The sequence below is a fragment of the Meriones unguiculatus genome, chromosome 4 (assembly GCF_030254825.1).
Source record: "Meriones unguiculatus strain TT.TT164.6M chromosome 4, Bangor_MerUng_6.1, whole genome shotgun sequence".
Lineage (NCBI taxonomy): Eukaryota > Metazoa > Chordata > Mammalia > Rodentia > Muridae > Meriones > Meriones unguiculatus.
Window position 1 is genome coordinate 121,591,676 of NC_083352.1, and position 7,249 is coordinate 121,598,924.

Below are 7,249 nucleotides of genomic sequence, written 5' to 3' on the forward strand. Positions count from 1 at the left end.
CAGGCAGTATCAGAGTTCTACAAGAATCTTCGGATGTCCCTTCTTCTACCCTTTCATGGGGCGCAGGGTCTGGCATGATGAATTCCTTCCAGTTTACTCTCTCCGTGAAAGGGTTGTCTTTTCTGCCACTTTGTCCTTTAGCTTTGACTCCAGGCTCCCGGCTTTGGGGACTCCAGAACTTTTGCTTTCTCAAGCCCCAGAGCCAGCCCTGAAAAGCTGTGGCTTTCATTTCCCTGGCCATCCTGCAGACAATACCTCTAACAACTGCCTTCTGTGCCTGGGGCTCACAAAAGCCCACCCAAGTACCTCCAGCCCAGGCAGGGGCAGGACACGGGGGTGCCAACTCCACAGAGCAGTGTGCCCAGAAGCTCACACAGAGGGTGGAGAGTGAGGAAAGGGACATGAAAATCCGAGCCTAGAGAGAGAAAAACAGCCCCGCACTCCACACAGCAGAGAAAGGCTCCTGCCCCACCCCCAGCATAGAGGAAAGAGGGCGTTAGAAAGAAATACCGGGAGGATACAGACATTGTTTGGAAAAGCAAGCCCACTTCCTTTTTTACTTTATATCATGCATTAGCATCAAGTTCAGCTGAATTAAAGATTTCAATTAAGGAAAAAAAAAAAAGCACCACTCACTCTTGAATAAAGTAGAGAGCTTCACCCAGAACTCTGAATGAGACCCCCCGCCCCCAGCTTAAAGTACAAGAAGCAATGCAAAGAAAAAGAAAGGGGTTTGGATTTTCTAAATTTAATCGTAGGAAGATTGAAAATAACATCGTGGCTCTTTGCGGAGGTTAATATACTCGGTATTTAAGAGCCCACACAAATTGAGTTTTAAAAATTCAAGTCACTGCTGGATAAATGGGAAAGGGTAGGAACACTCAATTAACACAAGATTAATTTCTTATGGCTCATAGGTTGAACCTATTTTCCAATATCTAATTATTTTTTAAAAAGTAAATTAAAACAACAGCGAGATAACACTGCCCGTCGCTGGGTGAAGAGGGAAATTTTAATGAGAATACCCCATGCTGGCTGGGGTGTGAGGAGACACAGGATTCTGCTGATGGGAATGTAAATTACTACCGCCTTTGACCCAGTAATTACACTCGTGGAGCTCCGTCTGAGGGAAATAATCTCAGATTGATAAAAGATTTATGTACGTGGAGAAGTGTGGCCTTGTTTATAATAAAAAATGGAAACAACCAAAATAACCAACTATCAGGAAAACGCTAAGCCCATTGTTTTATATCCACTCGTGTGGACGATTCCTCATGGACTAATTGTTTTGTTTTTTTTTTTTTTAAACAGAAACGCTTTGGATAATTTTTATTATAGACTAATTGTATTTTTTTTCCTACAAAATGCTCTGGAAAATTCTTACAATAAATTAAAAAAAAAACAATAGCAAGGGAGAAGCTGGGAAGAAAATTGTATAAGGATATAAGCTCCATCATGGTAACAAAAAATCACATCTAGAGAAAACAAAACTGCGAGTGTGCTGGGACCCTGAAGCAAAGAGGGAGGCACCGGGGCCATGGCAGCGTGAGAGAACAGTGGTATGAATGGAAGAGGCCCAGTGTCCTGGCTACAGTCTCCAAGTCCAAGCCTTTAGCCGTGGACCAGAGGGCAGCCAAGTCTTGCTTCAGTCTGGCTGTCTGGTCCAGCCTGCCCCAAAGCCCAGAGGAAGGGTTGCTGTGCCACTGAGCTTAAAGAAAAGAAGCCGTTTGGTCAGTGTGTCCAGAGGACAGTGCTTGAGAAGGTGCCAGAGAGGAAAGGGGTGGCCAGCTGGGCCAGGACACTCTGGCAGGCCCTTTGTCAGGAGCCTGGGATTTTATCCCAAAGTCAAGGAGGAGCCAGCGATGCTTCTAGCTTTGCTTTCGGACAGATTACTGCGTTAGTGGGGTCTCACTTCTTGGCAATACCAAAGCCTCACTAACTCAGCCATGAAAATAAAAGCCAAGCATAAAATGGAGAAAAACCCGAAACTGTGAAGAACAGAGCACACAAAGAAATTTTCAGCACCCAGAGTTAGGCAGAGTTCTTAAATTCATCATAAGAAGACACAGTGGTCAAAGCACGAGTCATGAAAAACCACACTGACTGGGCTGAATGGTTCCGTGGATAAAGATACCTGCGGTCAACCCTGAAGACCAGAGAGCCATCCCTGGAACCCACACGATGGAAGGAGAGAACGGACTCTCGCAAGATGTCCTCTGACCAACACATGTTCACGGTGAAACATGCACGTGTTAACACAGAAAACAGATAGATAGGTAGATAGATAGATAGATAGATAGATAGATAGATAGATAGATAGATAGGACAAAAAATTAAAAGAACAATTTGATAAACCAAATCATAAGGATCAAGAAACTGCCAAGCAGGGGTGACACATTCCTTTAATTCCAGCACTCTAAAGGCAGAGGCAAGTGTGTCTCTGTGAGTTTGAGGCCAGCCTGGTCTACAGAGCAAGTTCCAGGGCAGCCATGGCTACACAGGGAAATCCTGTCTTGAAAAACAAACAAACAAACAAACAAACAAACAAAGAATCAAGAAAGTTATACTGTGAATTAGCTTGGTGGTAGAGCACTTCCCAGCATCCCCAAGGCCCTGAGTTTTATCCTTAGCACTGCAAAAATTTAAAAGCTTATGCTCTTTAAAAGAACCACCAGCAGAGTAAAAAGGCTAACCACAGACAGGGAGAAATATTTGCAAATAATATATCTAATGAAAGTCTTGGATGAAGTCTCAAAACGCAAAATAAAAAAAGTAGCTAATAAAAATTAGGCGAAAGATTTGGACGCTTCCCTCAAGATAAGCAGATGGGAAACATACACAGGATATCCTCAACATTATTTTCAGTGGAGGGGCCCATGTTAAAACCACAGGAGGCAGGCTAGAAAGACGGCTCAGCGCGTAAGAGCACCTGTTCTCCCGATCAAACACCTACATACAAACACACACACACACACACACACACACACACACACACGAAGAAAAAGAAGCTCTGCCCCCATGATGCACCTGTCTAAATTAAGAACACTGGCCACGCCGAGTGTGGGTGAGGAGGTGGGGCAGTAGCCGTGCTTGGAATTTGCAGGATAGGGGTGTGAAATGGCACAATCACTTTGGAAAAGAGGTTTGGTCGGTTTCAGATCCCATCGAAGGGGTGATCCAGCCATTTTCCCAGAAGTTAACCGGAGACAAGAAAGCGTGATGATGTGCCCTTACAAGTACATGATCATTCAGAGAAGTTTTACTTGTAAAAGCCCCAAACTAGAAACTTACAGCATAGCCGTGCCTGGGAGAATGGATAAGCAATCCGTGGTACAGACACTCACAAAGGACTGCCAGCCATCAATGAATGGGCAAGCTATTCATACAATATGGATGACCTCAAACAATTACGCTGAGAAAAGAAGCCAGACAAAACAATAGTAAGTGGGCTACGGGTCCATTTGCATAACATTCTAGAAACTACAGTTGGTGTGCAGTGGCAGGATCAGCAGTTGCCTGGGGAATGCAGGTGGGGGAGGGGAGGCAGGAAGAAAAGTCTAAGGAGCCACAAAGGACTTAAGTAATCCCATGAGTACGTCTATTTTCTTGACTTGTGCTAAGTGTACTCAGGCGTCAGGATAGTACACTTTATGTGTTGGTTTATTTGCATGTAAGTTATAGCTCCACACACACATAATGCTAGAAATGGGTTTTTATATTGCTGGGGCCGAGTACCGGGCAGTTCTTCCCCATCTCTCATCTCTCCATTCAGTTTCCCAGAAGCCCAAAGAACTCTGCTCTCCGCTCTCCAGTGAATTCCTCTTTGTCTCAAAGCTCTTTCTGACTTGGTGCCTGTTGCCTGCAATCAGAACTGTTCTGGGGAGAAAGGATGCTACCGCTTAGAGTGTGCCGAGGACACAGGTGGGGAGTGACACCTCATTCTGGGGACTCAGAACTGGGGGTAAGCTGTCAGGAAGAGGTTCCCCGAAGGAGCTGGGGAGAAAAACCGGAAGGGCCCTCGGTCTGAGGAAACAAAGGCACAAAGAGAGCAGGGACTGAGCCTCGGGTGCTCACAGATGCCGGGTGTCCCTTGAGTTTTGGATGAGCTGGGGCGTGACAGGAAGGGCAACCAAGAGCACCAGTGAGGAGCAGCCCCTGACCATTAAAGAACTTGAATCTAACCTTGTAGGTAATGCCGAGCCAGGGAAGACTTGGGTAGGCAAGGGCCACAGACCGACTTATACGTTGTTTTCTTTGTTTTGTTCAGGATCTCAGGATCTGTGGCTCAGACTGGCTTCAAATTTACTGTGTAGGTGGGAATGACCTTGAGTTTCTGACCTACTGGTCTTCTTGCCTCGACCTCCCAAGCTGATATTACAGGGAGCGCTGTCATGTTTGGGTTATACAGTCCTGGGGCTTGAAGCCAGGGCTTCATGCACGCTGCTCGCTCCACCCCACTGAGCTCCTCTCTGTAGGACTTGGGGGAGGACACAAACCAAAGTTGACTTGGAGAGGCAAGTGGGCAACTGGGAGAACTGACCAGCAGGGCTTTAGGTCTAACAGCTTTGCTCTCGGCACATCTCAGCTGCAATCTGAATACTCAGGGAAATGAAGAGGCAACAAGTTCCGAGGCGGCATTTTAGAAGCTGCATGCCACCATTTCAGAGGCCGGAGGAGCCCAAGGCACCTGCAACAACAGCGTTGGAAAGAAAGAAATGTCAGCACTGCGTGGCACGTGAGCAGATCGGGCAGACCAGGTTACCATGGAAACGGAGATAGTGAGACATTGCTAGGAGAATGGGATCAGCAGGACCAAATGTAGCAGAAAATCCAAACCGATAAAGGCTAACTTTTTTTTTTCTTCTGCTCTGACAATTAGTGGAACACCGATGAGTACAATGAGAGCAAGTTCCCAGGCCACTGGCCAGGCGGGATGTGGAGATGTGCAGACAGTCTAGGGGCAGAATGGGCCAGAATTAGTGATGAAGCGTGTGCTGGAAGCAGTTTCAGGCAAGACCCCCGGGCTCCTGCACTCTGAGTGGACTGGAATGGCGGTTGCAGGGAAGGGGGGAAGGAGGGAATGCTCCAGTAGGACAGGGCTTGCAAGGGGAAGACTGGGACATTTGTATCTCACAGGTATCATATCTATATGAACATGCAACATGCTGGACTCTGTCCTGAGAGCTTGGCTTACAGCAAAAAGAAAAAAGAAAAAAAAAAAAAAAAAGACATGGTTTCATGGCTGACTTTTTTTTTTTTTATGTAGCCAAGGATGACCTTAAAGTCCTGATCCTCCTGTCTTCCTTGAATGTTGGGATTACAGGCATATGGGCCACCATGTTCATGTTTTGCAGGGCTGAGAACAGAACTCAGAGACAGATGCATGCTGGGCAAGCTGTTTGCCAACTGAGCCATACCCCAGGCCTCAATTCACTGACGTGAGCGTAAGTAATTCATGAGAGCGCCTTATATCAGACAGAAACAGGTACAGGAGAAACTGTCCCATGTCAAGAGGGCGGCAGAGGACAAACCTGAGCCAGGAAATGCAGACACGCAGTGTACCATGCTTGGGATAAACAAGCAGGCTGTCCTAGAGGCATGTGGATCTGGACGCTAAAGCTCCGTCACCTGGTACAGACACCAGGCAGGGCCGACACTGGTGTGGCCCGAACACTGGAGGTCACAGGGCCCACTGCGAAGCTGCAGCCCTAGAGATGCTGACACACAGGGCAAGATTCCAGAGGCTGGGAGAGAGGGACAAGGCGAGGCCCCAAAATAGATGTGGGCAGGGGGTCCTGCCAGCTCAGGCAACCCAGAAGGCCAAGTAACAGCGGCCTGGGCCCAAGGAGGCCAAGGAGTTGGCTCACCCATGGGGAGGCTTTGGGTCTCTTTTCCAGAGCAGCCTCAGAGGACACTAAGGAACCCTGGCTAGAAGAGACAAACCAGACTCTGGCTGAGCAAGCCAGAGGGATAAGAGAAGCTGAATGGGGATGCAGAGTCTTGCTGTGTAGTCAAGGCTGCCCTTTAATCCACCTTCTTGCTTTTGCCACCAGAGTGCTGGAATCACAAGCACCAAAACACTGGGCTCCAGATACGTTTTTTTCTTGTTGCTGCTGGTGCCGTTTGGGTTTTGTTTGTTTGTTTGTTTGAGACATGGTCTCACTAGCCTGGAACTCACCATGTAGACCAGGCTAGCTTCTAACACACGAGATTAAGTTTTCCTCTGCCTCCCAAGTGCTAGGATTATAGGTGTGTGCCACCACACCCGGCCAGGTAGGCATTTTAAAGTCAAAAACTCCTAAAAATTAGTACTTTAAAAAACAATAAGATTTACATGGTTCAGAAATTCAGAACAAATGCCTTTCAAAAAGCCCGTCTCCTGTCCTTGCCCCTCGGTCCTCGCCAAAGAGGCAGCAGCCAGCACAGAAAGTAAGTCTCACACTGGAGAAATCTGGAAGCTAGGAGCAGAAAATAAATTCAGCAACATTTGAGGAAAGGGTGGCATCGAGGGAGGGAGGCGGCGGAGACACCAGTGGCCTGGAGGAGCCGCCTTAACTGCAGCAGTGGGAAATGAGTTTTGGACAAAAACATGTGTTTCATTGAATGGCAAAAAAATTGATTTTTTTTTTTAAATTCATTTTCCCTCTGCCCGGGGAACATGAGCTGGACATCTTCTGGGACTCACCAGCAACTGGCATCCACAGCGCTTTGCCCCACTCCGCAGCTGGAACCTGTCCTCCCCCTTGGAAGGGCCTCAGCACCTGGCATAGAGCACGAAGCCTGGCAGCTGCAGATAAACACTCTGTGACATAAAGTGAATGTGGTTCAATCTTCCTTAATTACTGTAAACCGACTGAAGTGCAAAGGGGACGTTCCTGGACCGTCTAAAGCTGAGGAAGGGGTGGGGGAGGCTGAGGGAGAAAAGTCCATGCTAGGGAGGGACTCTCGGCTGCACAGGGGACAACACTGTCCCCAAGACCTCTGAGAGTCCCTCCTTTATGGCATGTGGGAGTTTGCCCTTTAATCTCAGCAGCACCCCACTCTGTGAAATCGGGTGTTGGCCTAGGGGGTGGGGGAAGCTGTGAGGGTTGAGGAAACTCAGGCAGGGCCTTCTCTGTCCCCCATACTTTCTCTTCCCTCTGTCTATAACTCCAGACAGATGGCTGCCCTGCTCTGGACCACAGTCTCTCCACTAAACTGGCATAGTCAGGCATAGCCACCTTTTCCATCTACTGTGGATGCCTTGGCT

The 7,249-nt window shown here is 47.8% G+C and overlaps 1 long non-coding RNA gene across 2 annotated transcripts; it reads left to right on the forward strand.

Moving 5' to 3' along the window:
- Window positions 1–1,332: 1,332 nt before the first annotated feature.
- LOC132653751 (uncharacterized) lies at window positions 1,333–6,808 on the forward strand. Of its 2 annotated transcripts, XR_009591606.1 has the most exons (4): window positions 1,333–3,440; window positions 3,773–3,921; window positions 4,586–4,735; window positions 5,355–6,808. It is a non-coding gene; the product is annotated as an uncharacterized LOC132653751 (long non-coding RNA). The 2 variants fall into 2 exon arrangements; XR_009591605.1 differs by lacking the exon at window positions 5,355–6,808 and having other exon boundaries at window positions 4,586–5,160.
- Window positions 6,809–7,249: the final 441 nt, after the last annotated feature.